This window comes from Camelus dromedarius, chromosome 10, assembly GCF_036321535.1.
Source record: "Camelus dromedarius isolate mCamDro1 chromosome 10, mCamDro1.pat, whole genome shotgun sequence".
Lineage (NCBI taxonomy): Eukaryota > Metazoa > Chordata > Mammalia > Artiodactyla > Camelidae > Camelus > Camelus dromedarius.
In genome coordinates this window covers 22,907,576-22,929,234 of record NC_087445.1, presented here as the reverse complement: position 1 = coordinate 22,929,234, position 21,659 = coordinate 22,907,576, and the positions used below count along the sequence as shown (strand labels likewise).

The 21,659-nt window shown below is 38.1% G+C and overlaps 1 protein-coding gene across 1 annotated transcript in view; it reads left to right on the top strand.

The window, feature by feature from the left end:
* The window catches only part of CCDC171 (coiled-coil domain containing 171), a 319,953-nt gene that overhangs the window by 273,308 nt on the left and 24,986 nt on the right, over positions 1-21,659 (top strand). The gene's annotated exons all lie outside the window — the stretch shown is intronic.

Here is a 21,659-nt window from a genome sequence, read left to right as displayed (position 1 = left end):
CTTAAAGGTCTATTGTTTTTATTTGATTCCCCTTCTATTGGCATATTTTTATTGCTTTCTTACAAAGGAAATTCAAACTTGAAAGAATTTATGTTAATCATAGCTTCGAGTAATGATTTGGTAGGTTCCAGTCTTTTTTCGATGGTTGTTTAGCATTCAGTTGTGGTTTCATTGTAGTCACGAGGATAGGCAATCTCGTGGTCCTACCACTCCGCTGTCTCGACCGGAAACCTAGGACTTCGAGTAATGACTTGGAATTTATAAATCATATTTTAAATGTGCCAGGGTATTTTCTTTTACTGTTTACCCAGGAGTTCAATATATGGCCCTGGTCACTTATCCATGCTTTTTGTTACAATTGAAGTAAAAGAATTTTAATAATTTACCCAAATAATGAAGTCTTCAAAAATTTTTATTATGTAATATTTGAATATATTTTATCTTTACCTTGGTGAAATCATATAGTTTTTTTTAAATGGTTTAGTTTAATGAGAGAAATTTTATCTGAAATGATTGCGTTCAATATATGAAACCTAAAATAGTGCAGACTTAAACCTACAGTGTTCAGTATTTCAAGTTCAGCAAAAACAAAACCAGACACAACAAGAACCGACTGTATAGCATGGGGAACTATATTCAATTTCGTAATAATATATCATGGAAAAGAATATGAAAAGAAAAAATATATATGTATATGTATAACTGTATTGCTTTGCTGTACACCTGAAACTAATATTGTAAATCAACTGCACTTCCATTAAAAAGTAACATTAAAAAAAGAAAAGAAAAAGAAACCAAAAAGCCTCTGGTTCTGTAAGGAATACATCTAGCCCTCCTGGTTAAGTGAGACATAAATATGTACATTCACAAATTGGTAGAAGAGCTCCATCTTTTCTCTTGAACCTTGGCAATTTTATTATGACTCTTTTCTGGCTGTGGAATATGTGGGTTGTCATACCCAGACATCAGATGTCCTGTCAGTTCACGCTGTGGGTGCTAACATATTTTCTCTGAACCACTCCTTGCATAAGCCTTTTTTTGTTTGTTTTAAATAGAATTGATTCCCAAACGGGTCTCCCAAACTGTATCTTCTGTGCAAATTAAGTTTCCACTGACATCTCAAGTGGAGAATTTGTTCTTAATCTTTGCAGTAGTGAGACCTAATTGATAGTGCATGCTATAAATTGTAAAATATCTGGATACAGTATGGGAAGGAGGTTAATCAAAACAGAGTCTTGCTCTTTCCTCTAAATCATCTTGTGTGTGGGTTTGTTAGATGCTTAGGCATGGGTTTTCAAAGTACTGACCTTAATGCTGGTCATGCAGCAGAAGCCCCACAGAGGTTTTGAAAACTACTGGGTTAATGTTACCTGAAGACAGGTTTTCTGTGGTTTAATTGAGTCATGCTTCATTGTCTTTTACTGCATGTTAATGACTGTGAAATGCTGATTGTTGACAGAGTCCTCCCAGTGAAGCGGCTCCAGAAATGTTGTGCTGCTGTAGGAAACTATGTAAAATAAAAAGTCTTATTTAGATTTGAAGAAGACTCAGCTGACAGGTTAAGAGCTATCAGATATTCATAAATATTCACTAATGACAAGAATATAAGGGGAACTACCTGTTCTCCATAGATCCCTTCTGCGTTTTAGGATATTTATATAAGGGAAAAATCCTACATGCAATCCACAGTGAATGGAATTATATTGAATGCCTAGTAAAGAGCACCATACAAGAAATAAATACAGAATATAGGCTAGAATATCTCATTTTTACCCTTTTTCTTCCAGAAATAAGCAAAATATATTTGTCTTTACTTTTTCTAAGGTCACTTCTGGTCTGAAAGTAAGAGGCTTTCACAGTAAAACTGTGCGTAGAAAGCTCTGGAATTGGAACACTCCCTGCAAATCATTTAGGACCTGAGGTTTAAAGGCAAAGCTTATTCTAGTGACCTTGATGCACAGCTGACTATGGAACTCATTGTGATTACTTGTATGGTTACAGAAGCACCACCTGTGATTATGCTTAAGATTTCCTCTGGGCTGGGGAGAAATAATTCTAAATATGTACTAAGAAGACTAAAGAGAGATTCCTGTGAAGCAGAGTTCACTTTCACAATCAGAATTGAAATTGCACTTTCAGATAATTAATGGTGGTGATGTTCTTACTGAAGTGTGCTTGGGTCCAAGACTCCTTGAAGGGCACAGCAGGGCTTGCCAGCAAGCACACCTTCAGAGGGCACCATCTACTGCATCATCTGAATGACTCGTGCACAACCTGCAGGGCTGTATATAACTATCCTGACATGTGGATGCCACTACCAGCTTAAAAGTCATTTAATGATCTGTAGGGCTTGTTATTCTCTTTAATCTGTAGGGAGGTAGAATCCTTGTTCTCCATAAGAGAAACTCCTGAGGAAGTCCAACACAGTCTTCCCTGAATGTCAAGTTAATCAGAGTAGAAACCTTGTGTCACTTTATCACTAAATAACTTTTATAATTGACAGTCATACATTGACTAAGTTCATCTACTTCATAACAATTTAAGTAAGAGTTTAAACACTTAGAGCACATACTTATGTTTAAAAAATTACAGCTTTGTTGGAATATAATTCACTTATCATACAGTTCATTCCATAGTTTTTAGTATATTCCAAGGATGTGCCACCATTACCACTTTTTTTCTAACTACAGAACATTTTCGTTTCCCCAGAGAAAAGCTCTGTACCCAGCGGCAGTCACTCCCTATTCCTTATTACCCCCAGCCCCTGGCAATTGTAATCTACTTCCTGTCTCTATGGATTTACCCATTCTAGACATTTCATGTAAATAGAATCATATATATTGACTTTTTTATTTAGCATGATGTTTTCAAGTTTTATTCATATTGGAGCATGTATTAGTACTCCATTTTTTTAGGTGGAAGAATATTCCATTGTATGGATATACCACATTTCCATTATCCACTTATCAGTTAGTTGACGTTTGGTTTGTTTCTACCTTGGGATTATTATGAAGAATACTGCTCTGAACATTCATGTAGAAGTTTTTGTATGGACCTTTGTTTTCATTTTCTTGTGTATGTGCCTAGGAGTGGAATGACTAGGTTATATGGTAACTCCAAGCTTAAGCTTTTGAGGGATTTTCAGACTGTCTTCCAAAGTGACTACATCATTCATACCAGCAATGTGTCAGGGTTCCAGTTTCTCCACATCTCGGCCAGAATTTGTTATTTTTCATCATTTTGATGATAGACATCATGGTGGGTGTGAAGTGGTGTTTCATTGTGGTCTTGATTTGCATTTTGCTCATGACTAATTGAGCGTGTTGAGCGTCTTTGCCTGTGTTTATTTGCCATTTGTGTATCTTCTTTGGAGAAGTGTCTATTCAATCCTATGCTTGTTTTTTAATTGGTCTATTCAACTCTTTAGTCTTTTTTTTTAATTGAAGTACAATTGACATACAGTACCATAATAATTTCAGGTGTATCCCAGTGATTCAATATTTATATACATTTTGAAACGGCCATCCCGATAAGTCTAGTTACCATCTGTCACTATGCAAAGTTATTGCAATATTATTGACTGTATTCTCTGTGCAGTAAATCACATCCCCATTATTTACTTAATTCATAACTGAAAGTTTGTACCTCTTAATGCCCTTCACCTAGTTCATCCCCCAACTCTGCTCCCCTTTGGCAACCACCAGTTTGTTTCTCTATCTATAAGTCTGTTTTGCTTTGTTTGTTCATTTGTTTTGTTTTTTTTGGTTCCACATATAAGTGAAATCATAAAGTAATTGCCTTTCTATGTCTGGCTTATTTCACTTAACACAATATCCTCTAGGTTCATCTGTGTTGTTGCAAATCGCAAGATTTAATTCTTTGTCATGGCTAAATAATACTCCATTGTTCCGTGTGTCCACATCACATCCTCTTTATCTGTTCATGCATTGATGAACACTTAGGTTGTTTCCATATACTGACTACTATACATTATTGTGCAATGAACATAGAAGTCCATATATCTTTTTGAGTTAGTGTTTTCATTTTCTTCAGATCAAGACCTAGGGGTGGAATTATTGGATCATGATAGTTGTATTTTTAAGTTTTTGAGGAACCTTCATACTATTTTCCGTAGTGGCTGCATCAACTTACATTCCCGCCAGCAGTGCATGAGGGTTTCCTTTTCTCCACATTCTCGCCAACACTTGTTATTTTTCGTCCTTTTGATATTAACAGATGCACAGATCAATGGGATACAATAGAGAGCCCAATAAACCCATGCATGTATTGGCAATTACTCTATGACAAAGGAGGCAAGAATATACAATTGGGAAAAGGCTGTCCCTTCAACATATGATGTTGTGAAAACTGAACCTGCAAAGAAATGAAATTGGACCACTGTCTTACACCATATACAAAAATAAATTCAAAATGGATTAAAGACTTGAATGTAAGAGCTTAAACCGTAAAACTCCTAGAAGAAATCACAGGCAGTTCACTTCTTAACATTGGCCTTAGCAGTATTTTTTGGACCTGTCTCCTCATGCAGTGGCAACAAAAGCAAATATAAACAAATGGGACTACATCAAACTAAACAGCTTTTTGCACAGTGAAGAAAACCGTCAACAAAATGAAAAGCCAATCTACTGAATGAGAGAAGATATTTGTAACTTATATATCTGATAAGGGTTAATAATTAATATATAAAAAGAACTTCTACAACTTTTTTTTAAAACATTTTTTATTGGTTTATAATCATTTTACAATGTTGTGTCAAATTCCAGTATAGAGCATAATTTTTCAGCTATACATGAACATATATATATATATTCATTGTCACATTTTTTTTTCTGTGAGCTACCATAAGATCTTGTGTATATTTCCCTGTGCTATACAGTATAATCTTGTTTATCTATTCTACAATTTTGAAATCCCAGTCTATCCCTTCCCACCCTCCTCCCCCTTGGCAACCACAAGTTTGTATTCTATGTCTGAGTCTGTTTCTGTTTTGTATTTATGCTTTGTTTGTGTGTTTTTAGATTCCACATATGAGTGATCTTGTATGGTATTTTTCTTTCTCTTTCTGGCTTACTTCACTTAGAATGACATTCTCCAGGAGCATCCATGTTGCTGCAAATGGCGTTATGTTGTCAAGTTTTATGGCTGAATAGTATTCCATTGTATAAATATACCACCTCTTCTTTATCCAGTCATCTGTTGATGGACATTTAGTCTGTCTCTATGTCTTGGCTATTGTAAACAGTGCTGCTATGAACATTGGGGTGCAGGTGTCATCCTGAAATAGGGTTCCTTCTGGATATATGCCCAGGAGCAGGATTCCTGGGTCATAGGGTAAGTCTATTCCTAGTCTTCTGAGGAATGTCCATACTGTTTTCCACAGTGGCTGCACCAAACTGCATTTCCACCAGCAGTGTAGGAGGGTTCCCCTTTCTCCACAGCCTCTCCAGCATTTGTCATTTGTGGACTTTTGAATGATGGCCATTCTGACTGTTGTGAGGTGATACCTCACTGTAGTTTTGATTTGCATTTCTCTGATAATTAGTGATATTGAGCATTTTTTCATGTGCCTATTGATAATTTGTATGTCTTCATTGGAGAATTGCTTGTTTAGGTCTTTTGCCCATTTTTGGATTGGGTTGTTTGGTTGTTTCTTATGTCTTATGTCTTTTATCTTATGTCTTATATCTTAAGTCTTATGAGCTGCTTATATATTCTGGAGATCAAGCCTTTGTTGGTTTCATTTGCAAAAATTTTCTCCCATTCCGTAGGTTGTCTTTTTGTTTTACTTATGGTTTCCTTTGCTGTGCAGAAGCTTGTAAGTTTCATTAGGTCCCATTTGTTTATTCTTGCTTTTATTTCTATTGCTTGAGTAGACTGTTCTAGGAGACCATTTTTGAGATGTATGTCAGATAATGTTTTGCTTATATTTTCTTCTAGGAGGTTTATTGTATCTTGTCTTATGTTTAAGTCTTTGATCCATTTTGAGTTGATTTTTGTCTATGGTGTAAGGGAGTGTTCTAGCTTCATTGATTTACATGATGCTGTCCAGTTTTCCCAACACCATTTACTGAAGAGACTGTCTTTATTCCATTGTATATTTTTGCCTCCTTTGTTGAAGATAAGTTGACCAAAAGTTTGTGGGTTCATTTCTGGGCTCTGTATTCTGTTCCATTGGTCCATATGTCTGTTTGTGTACCAATACCATGCTGTCTTGATGACTGTAGCTCTATAGTATTGTCTGAAGTCTGGGAGAGTTATTCCTCCAGCCTCTTTCTTTCTCTTCAGTAATGCTTTGGCAGTTCTAGGTCTTTTGTGGTTCCATATAAATTTTATGATTTGTTCTAGTTCTGTGAAATATGTCCTGGGTAATTTGATAGGGATTGCATTAAATCTGTAGATTGCCTTGGGCAGTGTGGCCATTTTAACAATATTGATTCTTCCAATCCAAGAGCATGGGATATCTTTTCATTTTTTAAAGTCTTCTTTAATTTCCTTCATCAATGGTTTATAGTTTTCTGTGTATAATTCTTTCACCTCCTTGGTTAGATTTATTCCTAGGTATTCTATTACTTTGGGTGCTATTTTTAAAAGGGATTGTTTTTTACTTTCTTTTTCTGTTGATTCATTGTTAGTGTAAAGAAATGCAACTGATTTTTGAATGTTAATCTTGTAACCTGCTACCTTGCTGAATTCTTCAATCAGCTCTAGTAGTTTTTGTGTGGACCTTTTAGGGTTTTCTATATATAGTAACATGTCATCAGCATATAGTGACACTTTTACCTCTTCTTTTCCAATTTGGATCCCTTTTATTTCTCTCTCTTGCCTGATTGCTATGGCTAGGACTTCCAAGACTATGTTGAATAAGAGTGGTGATAGTGGGCATCCTTGTCTTGTCCCATATTTTAGTGGGAAGCTTTTGAGTTTTTCACTGTTGAGTACTATGCTAGCTGTAGGTTTGTCATATATAGCTTTTATGATGTTGAGATATGCTCCCTCTCTACCCACTTTGGTGAGAATTTTTACCATAAATGGGTGTTGAATTTTATCAACTGCTTTTTCTGCATCTGTTGAGATGATCATGTGGTTTTTGTCCTTAAAAAGAACTGATACAACTTAATATTAAAAAAATGATTAAAAACAGGCAGAGGAGCTAAACAGACATTTTTCCAAAGAAAACGTACAGACACATGAGAAGATGCTTAACATCTCTGATCAACAGGGAAATGAAAATTGTCTTTTTATTCTTGAGTTGTAAGAGTTCTTTATATATTTGGATACAAGTCCCGTACATACATGGTTTGCAAATATTTTCTCCCATTATATGGGTTTTTCACTTATTTGATAGTCTTCTGAAGGAGAAACATTTTTAATTTTGGTTAAGCTTAATTTACCTACTTTTTTCTTTTGTCACATTCTTTTGATGTCGTATCTAAGAAATTATTGCCTAAACCAAGTTTACAAAGATTTACTCTCTGTTTTCTTCCAAGAGTTTTGGAGTTTGGGCTCTTATATTTAGGTCAGTGAATGATTTCTGTTTATAGAGTGAAGTTGGGGTTCAACTTTATCCATATGGACACTTAGTTGTCCCAGCACCATTTGTTTGCTTTTTGTTTTTTGTTTTTTGTTTTTTGTTTTTTGTTTTTTTCCAGCTCCATTCATTAAAAGACTCTTCTTTCTCCATTGAGTTGTCTTGACACTCTGTTCAAAAATCATTTGACAGTAAGTATAAGGGTTTATTTCTGGATTCTCATTTCTGTTCAATTGATCTATATGTGTCTATTCTTAGCCAGTACCACACTGTCTTGATTATCATAGCTCTGAAGTTAAGTTTTGAAACTGGGACAAAAAGACTTGTGAGTCCTCCAACTTTACTTTTCTTTTCAAGATTGTTTTGGCTAGTCTGTATCCCTTGCATTTCTTTCTGGATTTTAGGATCAGCTTTTGTCAAATGGGTTTTTCTGCATCTGTTGAGGTGATCATTTGGTTTTTGACCTTTATTCTATTAATAGGATGTGTTCCATTGATTGAATTTCACATGGTAAACCAACCTTGCATCCCTGGGATAAATCTCACTTGGTCATGGTGTGGTGTATAAACTTTTTTTTAGTCTTCTTGTTTGTTTGTTTATATATATATTTAATTGAAGTATAGTCAGTTTCCAGTGCTGTGTCAATTTCTGGTTTACAGTATAATGTTTTAGTCATACATATACATGCATATATTCATTTCCATATTCTTTTTCATTATAGGTTCACTGCTATACAGAAGAAACTTGTTGTATATCTATTTTACATATCTGCAAATCTTGAACTCACAATTCATTTTATAAGTTCATTTGTGTCCTTTTTTTTTTTTTAGATTCCACATTGAGTGATATCATATGATATTTTTCTTTCTCTTTCTGGCTTACTTCACGTAGGATAACAATCTCCAGGTCCATCCACGTTGCTGCAAGTGGCATTTTATTCTTTTTTATGGCCTAATAGTATTCCATTGTATAAATATACCACAATTTCTTTATCCAGTCATCTGTTGATGGACTTTTAGGTTGCTTCCATGTCTTGGCTATTGTAAATAGTGCTGCTGTGAACATTGGGTGCATGTGTCTTTTCAAATTAGAGTTCTCTCTGGATATATGCCCAGGAGTGGGATTGCTGGATCGTATATGGTAACTCTGTTTTTAGTTTTTTGAGGAATATCCATACTGTTTTCCATGATGGTTGTACCAAAGTACATTTCCACCAACAGTGTAGGAGGGTTCCCTTTTCTCCACACCCTCTCCAGCATTTATTGTTTGTAGACTTTTGATGATGGCCATTCTTACTGGTGTGAGGTGATACCTCATTATAGTTTTGATTTGCGTTTCTCTGATATTTAGTGATATTGAGCATTTTTTCATGTGCCTATTGGCCATTTGTATGTCTTCATTGAAGAATTGCTTGTTTAGATCTTCTGACCATTTTTGGATTAGATTGTTTTTTTTTTTTTTTTCGTATTAAGTTGTATGAGCTCTTTATATATTCTGGAAATTAAACCCTTGTCAGTCACATCATTTGAAAATATTTTCTCCCAGTCCATAGGCTGTTGTTTTGTTTTATGAGTTTCATTTTCTTTGCAAAAGCTTGTAAGTTTAATTACGTTCCATTTGTTTATTTGTGCTTTTATTTCTGTTGCCTGGATAGACTGCTAGAAGAACATTGCTGAGATTTCTGTCAGAAAATGTTTTTGACTATGTTTTCTTCTAGGAAAGTTACAGTGTCTCATCTTAGTTTAGGTCTTTAAGCCATTTGAGTTTGGTGGGAGTATAAATGGGAGCAGCCACTATGGAAAATAGTATGGGAATTCCTCAAAAAGTAAAAGCTATCATTGTATCTACCCATACAGTGAGTCCTGGAAAGAGTGGGCAAAGTAATCTCACCTTACCTTCCAGCCTACTTCCTAGCCACAGTCTGCTAACAGACAGAGAACTGGATTGGATGGCACCTGGATCTTGGTTTTCTCAGCCTCCAGAACTGTGATAAATGTATGTTGTTTAAGCTATTCAATCTACAGTATTTTGTTAAAGCAGCCTGAGCTGACTGAGATAGCCTCCTAACTTTGAGTGAAAGTGTCTAGTTAATGTCAGTGGCCCTGATTTATGTATGATGGGGATGGCAAATAGGTGGAAAGATTTGTTTGGAGGAAACAAGTAGAAGATTTTTAAGTTGTAGTGACCTAAACAATGTTAGATGTTCTTTGTGGATAGAAATACCCAGCTCATTTTAAAGTAGGCCAGAACAAGTGGGAAATTCTTCCTACTTCAGAAACAATGTCTTACCTTTTCTTCTTCCTTCTCTCCCCTTCCCCACCCCCCTCTCCTGACTATGTCTGTCTCTTTTCCATATACTCTCAGCATGACTTCCTAAAGGTACATTTTAAATGGTTGGGGTTATTTGAAAAAGTGTCTGAAGTTGTCCTCCCAGCTAAAGGAATTGTACTAGAAAGTAGAATAATTTGAAAGGGAGGAGTTTGTCTTTTTCATGCACCATAAAAAGCTTTCAGTTCTTTTAATAACTGAAAAGGATTATACTTCTGTTCGCATCTCTAAGAACTTCTGATAAAGTTCATATCGTAGTTGTAGTTTATTTCATGAACCGGGAGAACACAAACTTCTTTTTTTGAAGCCTCTGTCTCTCTCCGACACACTTCCTCTCTCATGGAGCATACCAAATGCTGATGCATGGGTAATGCAAATTAACGTCTTCCATTTATAACTTAATATAATGGAAGAAATTAGAGCACAGACAGAGCCTCTACGCACTTCTGAGGACTTCTCGATCAGCAGTAATTGAGCTTCTGTCGTGTGTATGGCCCAGAGTAGTGGTATGAGAATTTAGAACCGAACTCACTCAGCAGCTGTGTGACCTTAGGCACGTTATTTAACCTCATGAACTTCAGATTCCTCTCAGGGAAAGGGAGCATAATGACACCTATTTTGCTGGGCTCTTGTGAGCATCCTGTGAGAGGATATTTAGCACACAGCTACATGGCACGGAGTAGTCCCTGTCTCCAGTAGCGGTAATTTGATTATGAGGCACCAAATCCCACTCAAAATCACTGAAAGGCAAGTGGGATAATTCGTGGAACCACAGGGGGAGAAGTGCAGCCCAGACTCCAGAGGAGGCAGAGTCCTGTTCTCCCACCTGTTTCTGAGGCTCCCTGCTCTCGCACCGCTGTTGCTGTCTGCAATTCTGCTTCCCCTCCCCTCCCTCTGCTGGCAGGCCCTCTCAGCTCAGTTTCCAAGTGGCCCAGACGTGGCCACCGTAGCTCCAGTTCACGGCATCCTCCAGGTGAAGAACCTGACAGAGCTTAGCTCGAAACTCTTGAATCTCTGTGGTCCACCTCCTGCCGTCATCTGTGCCCAGAGGGAGGGCCCTCTGGGCAGTTATCTGCTCAGCAGGGACAACAGGAAGAGAAGGAGGGGGACACATGGCAGATTCTGTGAGAAAATGGCGTGGGGTGAGGAGGAGATAATGGGAACCCCCAGGGAAGTCATTCAAGAAGCTTGAACTTTTATTCTCTTTGGAAGGTCACCTCCCACACATAAATCCCAGTTATGTCAGTTTTTGTCCTTGAGTTGTGCGGTGTTTAACTGTGGACTTGTCCCTGCTTCTTGAAGCTCCTGTTTCATTCAGTTTCCACGTAAATGCATGATCTTGGTTATTCTCCTACCTTTTTGATAGCTGCTGCTTCTTTTCTGGCCCCTTTTTCTCTTCCCCCTTAAATAATGAATACTTTCTGAGGTCATGTCATTGTGTCTGCTCTCTTTTCCCCAGTTGTCTGTCCCTTGGTGAACTCAACCACAGCATACTTGGAACGCATACTTGCCGTGCAAACTGGAGTCCACTTCATTTCTCTGCTTTCTTATATCTTTAATTTCCAAGTAGCATTAGGCTTTTATTTCTTAAGAAATGACGTTATTACTATTTTTCTTACTTTCCAGACTCTCTTTTTAATATTTGAGACCTGGCAATATGCAATATTTTTTATATTTTATGTAGTTTGTATTTTATGGATTTTGTGAGAAGTTTTGAGGTGTGTGTGTTTGTGTGTGAGTCTCTGAAGTATATAAAGAATATCTAGGAAGGCAGTGATTTGGTGTTTAGCACCTTGTGAGGGATCCTCAGTGCTGATCCCAAAGTCCCTCAGGCAATTGTTCCCAGATAAACAGTTGTGTTGAATACTGTTTGGGAAATCTCTTTGACTGGTGCTGGATAATTATGTAAGGAGTTATAATAATCTGCTCATTGAGATAGATATGATTGCTTGAGATGAGAAAAGTTTGTAGTAATCACTTCATTTATGTTTATTTACCCCTAGGTAGGAAGACAAGTAGTAAAATAGTGTGTGTGTGTGTGTGTGTGTGTGTGTGTGTGTGTGTGTGTGTGTGTTGGTCTTTGGAAACTAAACACTGCTGTGACAACTTTACCTCCAACTGTGTCAAAGGGGCATATTTGAAGTAGGGACACGAGAAACTCGGCTCAGAAACCATCTTCCCATCCAGAACCAATGAAGCAACATAAACAGCCCTTTCCAGTCTGTGGCAGAGCAGAGACCAGGGCAGTCTGTAGCCCTTGGTGTCGGAAGAGACGGCTGTGTGGTCTCACAGTAAGCAAAGCCAGTCAGTGTGGCTCTGAAACGGCAGAGCCCAGGGGAGCGGCAAACAGGTAAGAAGGCAGTGCCATGAGTCTGCGGCGCTGGGACAGCCGTGGGTTACTGCAGAGAGCTTGGAGCCCTAGTGCCTGCGAGGGCTAAAGGAAGTGTAGACCCCCAGAGCCCAGAAAGCACGTACCACGGTGGGTGGGAGGGAATACATCTTCACACCCACCTGACCGGGGGGATTTTTAAAATAGTAACTTTGTGGCAGTGATAGTGCCAGAGTGGGAAGTGTGTAAATCAGTACAATCGTGCAGGAAGGCGTTTGGCCATCTATATCATAATTCTTATCTGATTCCATTACCTCTGATCCAGCTTCTAGGAATCTATCCTAAGGAAATAACCAGAGATGTACACTAAGATCTCTCTGTGTGATATGTATCACAAGGTTATCTGTAAAAGCAAAATAAGGAATTGTCAAGTAAATTTTGTAGTCCTACAACAATTGATAATGCAATATTTAGAATCACAGTTTCATAGAATATTTACTGCATTGTTCTCATGCAGAGTTCTCATGATTTGGTGTTTGATCAAAAAGGTAGGGCATAAAACTGTATATAGAAGCTGTTATTTTTATAGGCTTTCTGCTCAGTCTTTTGAGGATGTGAACTAAGCTACACAACAGAACAAAATGGTCTGACTTTACCCAACAACAACAGATGTTGTGCTAAGGACTTTTGAACAAATGGATTTACATTTGAGAACCAAGCCTGTTTTTAAGTAGAATTGCTTCTATATGCAGAATGATTTTGATCTGTCTCTGTATGTATGCATAATGTATATAGCTACACTGGTATATATGTGAGAAAAAAAAACCAAAATACTACCAGAAGTAGAATTACGAATAATTCTTGTTTTCTTTATAATTGTTATTTTCTCCATCATACTTTCCTAGATTTCTATATTTTTACAACAAACATGTATAATTTTATGTTTAGAATAAAATAAACTCTATAAAAATAGCAAAGGAATTGTGTATACGAAGAGCAGTACAAGAAGGGAGGCTCCATAATGTGGCCAATGGAAATAGTCTTGCTTGAAATAGTGCAGTACACTACGTAAAAAGACTGTTCGCTGGATCATGCAAATTCCTTTTCTACCTAAGTCGAGTAAGAGATGCATTCACAGGTGGGAATACAGTTGACCATTTAGTAAGAGTCCTCGTGTCCACTCAGTTAGTAACCCTTTATTTAGTCGACAAACACCAGTGATACCAACACTGTTAACAGGAACAGTCCATTAATAGGATGTGTTATGGTATCCAGACTCTGTGCAAAATACATTATTTGTATTATCTCATAATTTCCAAAAATTTTCTCTTATGATCCCATTTTATGGATGAGGATATTTAGATCCACAGAGATTAAGTGATGTGCCCGAATTAGGCAGTGAGGAAAGGGCAGATTCTCCTGATGTCCCAACCTTTGATACACTGGAAAATACTGACAATTTGGGAAGAAAGATGTTACACTGTGATATGTAGAATAATTGGCCACCCAAAGAGGATAATTCAGTACTGGTTTAAAGAAAGAGAAAAAGAATATGAGTCCTCTGCTCTTTGGCAGACACACGTGGGGCCTTGGAAGTACTTGACAGCATCCATCAAGAAGTGGCCAGAGTACTTCTAGAGTTTTGTGTGCAACTGTTGATGAAGGCAGATAGACTGGTTAATCAATGGAGAATTACAGGGCGTTCTTTTTCTTCCCATTATTGGCAAACTCTGTACTTGGTTGAAAGACACTGCAGAACCAAGTGGTGAACAAGAAGGGATAACTTAGTTGAGGAATGAGAGCAGGATTTTAAGAAACTGCTGACGTTTAGGAAATGAAAGGGGCTGATAATAGCAATTAATGATTGTGAAATCTGGGCCTCTGCTGTGAGTCTTAAAACCAGTTCTAAAACAGAAGAAGATTAAAATACCTATTGATCTGCTGATGGGCCAAAGGTAAAGTTTAAAAGCAAAGCATTGACCAATATGTATTACTCTAATTAAACCCTTCTCTGCGAAGTGAATAAACACGAGCTGATAACTAGTATCTGTGAGTTCCTGAATTGATTCTGCACTGAGCATACTTCAAAGATCCGGGCCATGTCCATCTGCAATCACCTTCAGATAGGCTGTCTTGCTGCTGAGGGAGGCTGTAAGACGCTCAGAGTTCTCATGTGCAACTGATCCCCTTACTTACTTTACTAATGCAGCGGCTGTAATAGCAACAGGCTTTGAAGTGAAAGCTTTGCTGGAATTCTGCGTTCATTAAAAACTACCACGCTTTCATAAAACCCAAGGACTCTAATGGGAAGGATTTCACATTAAGAAGGCAACAAGAGCCCAGACTGCCCCGGCCTGTGCCCTCTTGCTTGCTTGCCTGGAACCGACTGACGATGTGGACCATTTCTTTCAACTTTAGAGGTAGTGATAAGGACCTTGGAGAACTCTCCTGTTGACTTACATTTAGGTCAGTGTTTCCATTCTGCTGTTTATCTCATTTGTTTTTTCACATATGGCCGATTAACACAGGTTTTGCAAGGATCCTAGGGGGCTGGGGAGCATAGTAATTAAGAACTACCATGGGAATTTAGAGTGTGGTAAAGGTGGTATTTCAAATTCGTGGGGAAAGATGAATTGTTTAATACATGGCATTAGAATTACTGGCAGCCTTTTGGGAAAAAATAAAACTAGGTCACTTATACAGAAATAAATTCCATAAAATAAAAGATTTAAATATTTAAAATGAAAACTAGAAATGTACTAGAAATACACATAGATGATTTATTTTTCATAATAGTGGTATAGAAAAGGTTGTTCTAGGCACAACTCTAAACCTAAAATCTGTAACAAAGAAAACTCATTAATTTGACTATGTATACACTTTAAATTTTATAGAAAAAAACATACCACAAGCAATGTCAAAAGATAAACAGCAAACTACAGAAAAATATTTGTAACACATATCAGAAAATGAGCTAATTTCTTAAACATTTAAAGAACTTTTTTCTTTTTATTTATTTATTTTATTTTACAATATCATGTTTTTAAAATTGAAGTATAGTTGATGTACAGTATTACATGTTACAGGCATACAATATAATGACTCACAAATTTTTAAAGGTTATACTCCATTTATAGTTTTTATAAAATATTGGCTGTATTCCCCATCTTGTACAACACATACCTATAGCTTATTTTATACCTGATAGTTTGTACCTCGTAATCCTCCCACCTCCATCTTGCCCCTCCCCTCTCTCTATCCCCACTGGTACCACTAGTTCCTTCTCTACGTCTCTTAGTCTGTTTCTTTTCTGTTATATTCACTAGTTAGTTGTATTTTTTAAGATTCCACGTGTAAGTGATGTCTTACAGTATTTGTCTTTCTTTGACTTATTTCACTTAGCACAATGCCCTCCAAGTCCATCGATACTGTACACCAGAAACTATTATGACATGTTTTTACTGCACATATTTTTAAAAAATTTACATATATGTACTGTTCATTGTTTCTGAGAACATTTAGAGCTTTAGCTTTTTAAACTTGCATAGTTATCAAAGGAATAAAGCCAACCACAAAATAAGAATTAATTCAAAAAGGTACATATACCCTGCTATTAATAGCAACATTATTTGTAATTGCCAAGACATGGAAGCATCCCAAATGCTCATCAACAGATGAATAGATAAAGAAGATGCAGCAAATATATATGTACTGGAATACAACTCACCCATAAGAAAGAAGGATATTTTGCCATTTGTGGCCCTTCATTCACTTTTTTTTTTTCACTTCAAGAACCAGAACTTTATAACTGGCATAAACACTTCAATTGCATCAGAAACAACAAAATACCTAGAAATAAACTTAACCAAGGAGGTTACCTATACTCTGAAAACCAACATTTAAAGAACTCTTACAAATCAGTATGAAGAAGGTGAACACTGCAATAAAAAATGGGCAGACATGGAGCATCAGTTCCCAGAAATAAATACAAGATTCACTGCAGCCTTATTTATAGCAGCTAAATCCTAGAAATACAAGTTTTTCCATGACAGACTCATTAACTAAATATGATAACAGCTATTAAAAAGAATGAAGTGGAGTTACATATATTGATAATGGAAAGATGTTCATATGTCCAAAATAATATTTTTAGGTTAAAAATACCCAGCAGGTTGCATAACAATGTTTAGTATAATCGTGTTTATATGCAGAAATATAAGTCAGTCTGGAAGAATGTACAAGTTAATGGTTAACTCTGAGGATTAGGACTGGAATATAAAAGGATAACTTTAGTTCTGTATTGTTTGAATTCTACATTGTATTATTTTTAAAAATAATTTTAAGCACAATTAAGTAAATAAATATGAAAGCAAATTGTAGTGAAGGCTCAAACAGGTAATGAAAATGGGACATAAGGATGGATACATCATACATTGAAAAAGAATAATCAACAAAGCTTAGTCCTGAATTGGTATAGGGTGAGGGGATTGTCCACTTGCATCCTGGGTCTCATATCATTCAACCATCTGTGTCATTTTGGGTCATTTGGGAAGCAAGCACTGAGACAGAGTTGAGAGTGCAAGAGGTGTATTGAGGAGTAGTGTGAGTAATGCCTGTGAAAGATCAAGGGAGAGGGAGTGGAACTGGGGAGGAAGCCTTCAGATGGTGGAGCTGATCTGACACCTATAGAAGGCGAAGAAGGGAAGAAGAATTAGGCAGGGAGAGATTCAAAGCTCATGCAGACCAGACAGCGCCAATCCAACATGGAGCTTTAGAGCAAAGACAGCTTTTAGAGGAGACCTGTTTCGGGCAGAGATGGCCAGACCCTTGTAGCCCCACCATGCTTAGCAGTTGGCTGGGGACTGCCCAGAGGAGCATGACACTGTCGAAGATCCCAAAGGTGCTACAGCCAGAGGCTCTTAGATCCAGCACTCCTTGCATCAGAACAGCAAGTTCTTTCTTGAAGGGAGAGCAGGTCCCCACCTCCTTGGCTGCCAGAGTCCAGACCCACTTCATAGATGTTCAGGGAGTGCTCTTCCAGGTTGCCAGGGGGCCTCTCTTTTGGAGGGGAAATGTAGAAGGGGGAGGTTGGAAGGACAAACTACAGCCACTGTTGCTGCATTTGGTCTCAGGGCTGCCAGTGATACTCACTCCCTTCTCCGCTGTCTATCCAAAATCCTCCTTGTCCTCAGCTATCACCTTAGCTGGTCCCAGTGATTTACCTGGTGACATTACCCAAATTGTCATTCCTGAGGGGTTTGAGCCCCTGACAACCATACCTTTCTCAGGCCCTTGTGTATTCATTATCAGAACTGAGGAGGGAAGTGCCAGGATGGGGATGCTGTTAGCCATGGGGGCAGGAGAATTTCACATTGCACGTGCCCCGTGCCCTCACAGCTCCCATCACTGTGAAATCCAAAACATGTACACGCGTTGCCACGTGTCTTCTGGCTAAGATCTATAAAACTCAAAAAGTTTGTAAACTTACAAACCCAAAGCCTTTTCTTTCCAGATTATTGACTATAAAATAACTGTGAAAAACAAAAAAATTGACTTTTCTGCTTACAGTAACCCTCCTTCAGGCAATGCGCATCTCCAGAATTGCCTAAATGAGACATATCTCTGTGACAAGGAGGTGTTGGTGAAAAACATACTATTTAATACTTCAAAAAGTTTGGAAAAAATTTTTAAAAACCATTTTTAATGCTCTCGATTTTCCAATGAAGTTGAAGTCAGGCCGTTAGCAGACTGAGGGTGGGGAGAGAGTCTGGAGATTTGAGGAGAGGAGAGAAGACATGGAATACTCATCTCAGAGGGGGAAGAATGCTTCTTAGACAGAGCCCGTCAGCTCAGCTGCGTGATTTTCTCCAGTGGTTGTTTAGGTGAAGACATGAGAATCGGTGGGTTCATTCTGGAATGAGGTGTCCCCTCCCAGATGCCAGGGAGACAGGAAAGGAAGTTAAGGGTGCTTGTGAGGAGGTGTTTGTAATGAGGGGCCATAGCACCTGGTCTGGATAAGGACTGATGCTCCTCCTTGTTATCTCACTCCTCTCAAGACTGGCTCAAGCCACTCTTGTCTTAGAAATAACCTTTCTTGTCCTCATTCACATCCCCTTCTGGCCTCCACTGTATCTTTTGCCTCTCCTTCACAGCCAGGTTTCTCAAAAGGTTTGTCTATACTGTGGTCTCCATTTCTTCACTGCTCATCACTCAACCCACTCCAAATGGAATTCCATCTTGGTTACAAATGTGTGCAGTTTCACAAAAGTCATCCATGACTTGTAGGCCACTGAGTCCAATGGATAGTTAGGAATGCTTTTTAGTGTTACCGTATTCTATCTCTCAGGAGCTTTGGGCACTTTCGACCAATCACTCCTTCATGGGATACTTTTGTCCCCGTGGCTTCTGTGACATTCTCTTAGTTTTCCTTCCTACCTCAACGACTGCTCCTTAATTTTCTTCATTCTTGACTAATCTTTTTTTGCCTTACTTTTCCAGTTAGGATTGAGTTTGGATGCACTTAACAGAAAACAAAAACTCATAGTAACTTAAATAAGATAGAAGAGTAAATTCTCTTTGAAATGAAGGAAGCCCAAAGGTAGGCCATTACAGGAATTCAGGATCTATCTTTCTGGGGCCTTATTCTGAAGCCCTGTCTTTCTCATCCTATACTCTTTTTAGTCAAACTCATCCGTGTCCATGGCTTTCAATACCATGTCATACCACTGATTACAAACCCATGTTTTTTCAGTGCTTCATGCCCCTTTGAGCAGAGCTTTTTTGGCAGAACGTTGGCCTTAGAATTTTGAAGGAACACTATATTGTGAGCTTGCACTTGGTTCTGGGTGTGCCCATCATGTAGTACAGAGCCGAGGTTCGGGAAATACCAGTTGAAGGTAAATAATGTCAGGACTAGGGAAACCAAAGGAGCCTGGGAAGGAAAAGGGCCGAAGGAGCCATTTTATGATGCAGCTCCCGTGATGGGGGGATCTTTGAGGTCACTGAGGAGGAGTGAGAAGGCCGAACTGCCCTGCTTCCATCTCCACTGATCCCAGGGAGAGACCCTTTGCTGCCTCCACAGGCTTTGCTGCCTGCTTGTTCATTCCTCAGTGACACTGTCTGCACAGATATCCCTGCAAAATCCTTGCCAGCCTGGAGTATCTTGCAAGCAGTCTGGCTATTAAAAATATTCAGTCCAAGAAGTTTTCATTTTCATTGAACATTACAGAATTATTGTATAAAGTTTGGGTAATGAAGATCATTCACATAAAATCCACCCCACAGGAAGTGGTGAAGGCCTGCTCTGTAGAGGAGCCAGGCTAGATGCTCGGGGGAGGAGATGCCTCATGTCCACAAACCACACACACAGGCAGACTTGAGAACATTCACATTTCCACTTTATTTAAATCACCAATTTCTTGTTTAGGTTTCTACCCTATGCTGGATGCTCTATTAAAGGCATTTTGGGCACAAGAATATAAGTTACTCAGAATAAGAATTAGTTCTATTTTTTTCTGATTTTTTTATAATGAAGAATTAAGGAGGATCAATCCTTGTTTTGGAGCAAAAAGAACAGAGTTGTCAACAGTCAATTTGCCTGTAAAGCATTTTTTAGATCTAAGAGATTATTACCATTAACTATCTACTTTCAAGATTTTTTTTCCTCAAATTTATTTTTATAGCAGTCCAGGTAAAACGTTTTGTTAAAAAATTAGTTCCATTTCCCTTCCAAATAATATTGGACTAAATAACTCAGAAGTTTATCTGGATTAAAAAACCACACAGTCTGCATGTCATTTATAGTCACATGATTCTTGTTAAAGGCATTTAGGTTTTCTCAGTTTTCTATCAATTTGACTATTGATATATGTGGTCACCTTTTTGCTTTAGTAGGATAGTATTAGAACTACTAAGTGAGTCTCATTTTCTTACCAAAAAGAGCCATAAGGGAAATGATCAAAAACCTTAAAGATAGCATATCAGAGGTAAGAATATATTTTCTTAAAGTCCAAATTGGAAATAAGACATAACTCTTCTCTTTTAAAGAAATTACTGAGTTGGGGTGGGTATATAGCTCAGTGGCAGAGTGCATGCTGGGTTCAGTCCCCAGTAGCTCCATTAAAAAAAAAAAAAGAAAAAATTCTTTAAGAATATTTCTAATTGAAGAATCAACAATAGAGCTAAGGAAAAGCTATTGTGGTACACCAGGTTCAGTAACAGAGTTCCCAGAGATCGTACCCCGGAACCTGATGGCCTGTTTAATGGCAAGAGTAGGGATAGGAGGGTGAGTATCTGTGATTTCAGTGTGGCCAGAAGTTTCCGTTTCAGCTAGAAGTAGACATTGACTTCCCACCTGAGTACACACAGCTCTTTTGTTTTGGGAACGACAGTTCTGTGAGCTCCTTTGTTCTGCAAAGTTAAAGCTGGATCTTTTTCTGGGATGGAGTATTTAAGATGAAGAGGACATAAGCTATTCTCCATAATAATATTTTAAAAAATCCTTGCTATGAGCAGAGTTACATCTTTGCAAGATTATAATGATGGTAACTTGGAAAAAGAAAAGATTTTCTTCTCCTTCAGCTAAAAGGAGAGTGGATGTAGGGCAGGTGAAGGACACATTTATCTGGGGAAGTTCTGCTGATACTGGCCCTGGGGTGATACTGGCCCAGAGGACTAAGGTGGGAGGTATCCAGTGGTTGCTTCGTGGACAGCAAAGTGGAACCTGGGACAGCAATCCCCAACATCCAACTGTATGTTATTGTCCCCTGTGTTGTAATTTCTTTCTGCATCATACCCTAGGCCTTCAGTAAAATTGTGTTAGATGTTACTACATTTTCTTAGCTGTGCTCTGGCAATTAAGAGGGAGGCTTGTGGCCATGCTTGGGGCCCAGGAATCCAAGGAGAGGGGCAACAGTCAGAAGCCATGACAAAATGGCAAGCACTGGGGGCCAGAGAGAGAGGTGGCTGCATTTTAAGGCAAATGGCCATTAGGACAGAACCATGGGACACCTAAGTGTGTCCTGGGGGCTCTCAGGAAGACTTGGGGAAAACCTGACTTTAAACATGACATTTCTGCACTCATGAAAGGTAGGAATTCTGGCTATATTAAATAAGATTAAAAGGAGGGATGGCTTTTGAAGGTTAAGACTGTAAGAAAGTCTGTGTCAGACTTGGAAGAGATCTTAAGAAGAAACCTGGTAAGGGTGCCAAGGCCATTCAATGGGGAAAGAATAGTTTTTTTTCAACAAATGATGCTGGGACAACAGGATAGCCACATCCAAATGAGTGAAGTTGGACCCTTATCTCACATCACATACTATAAAAATTAATTCAGAATAGATCAAAGCTCTAAATTTCAGAGCTATAAACTTTTAAACTCTTAGAAAGCCTGAGGTCAATCTTTGTAATCTCAGATTTGGCAATGGAACATTAAATATGACACCAAGACACAAG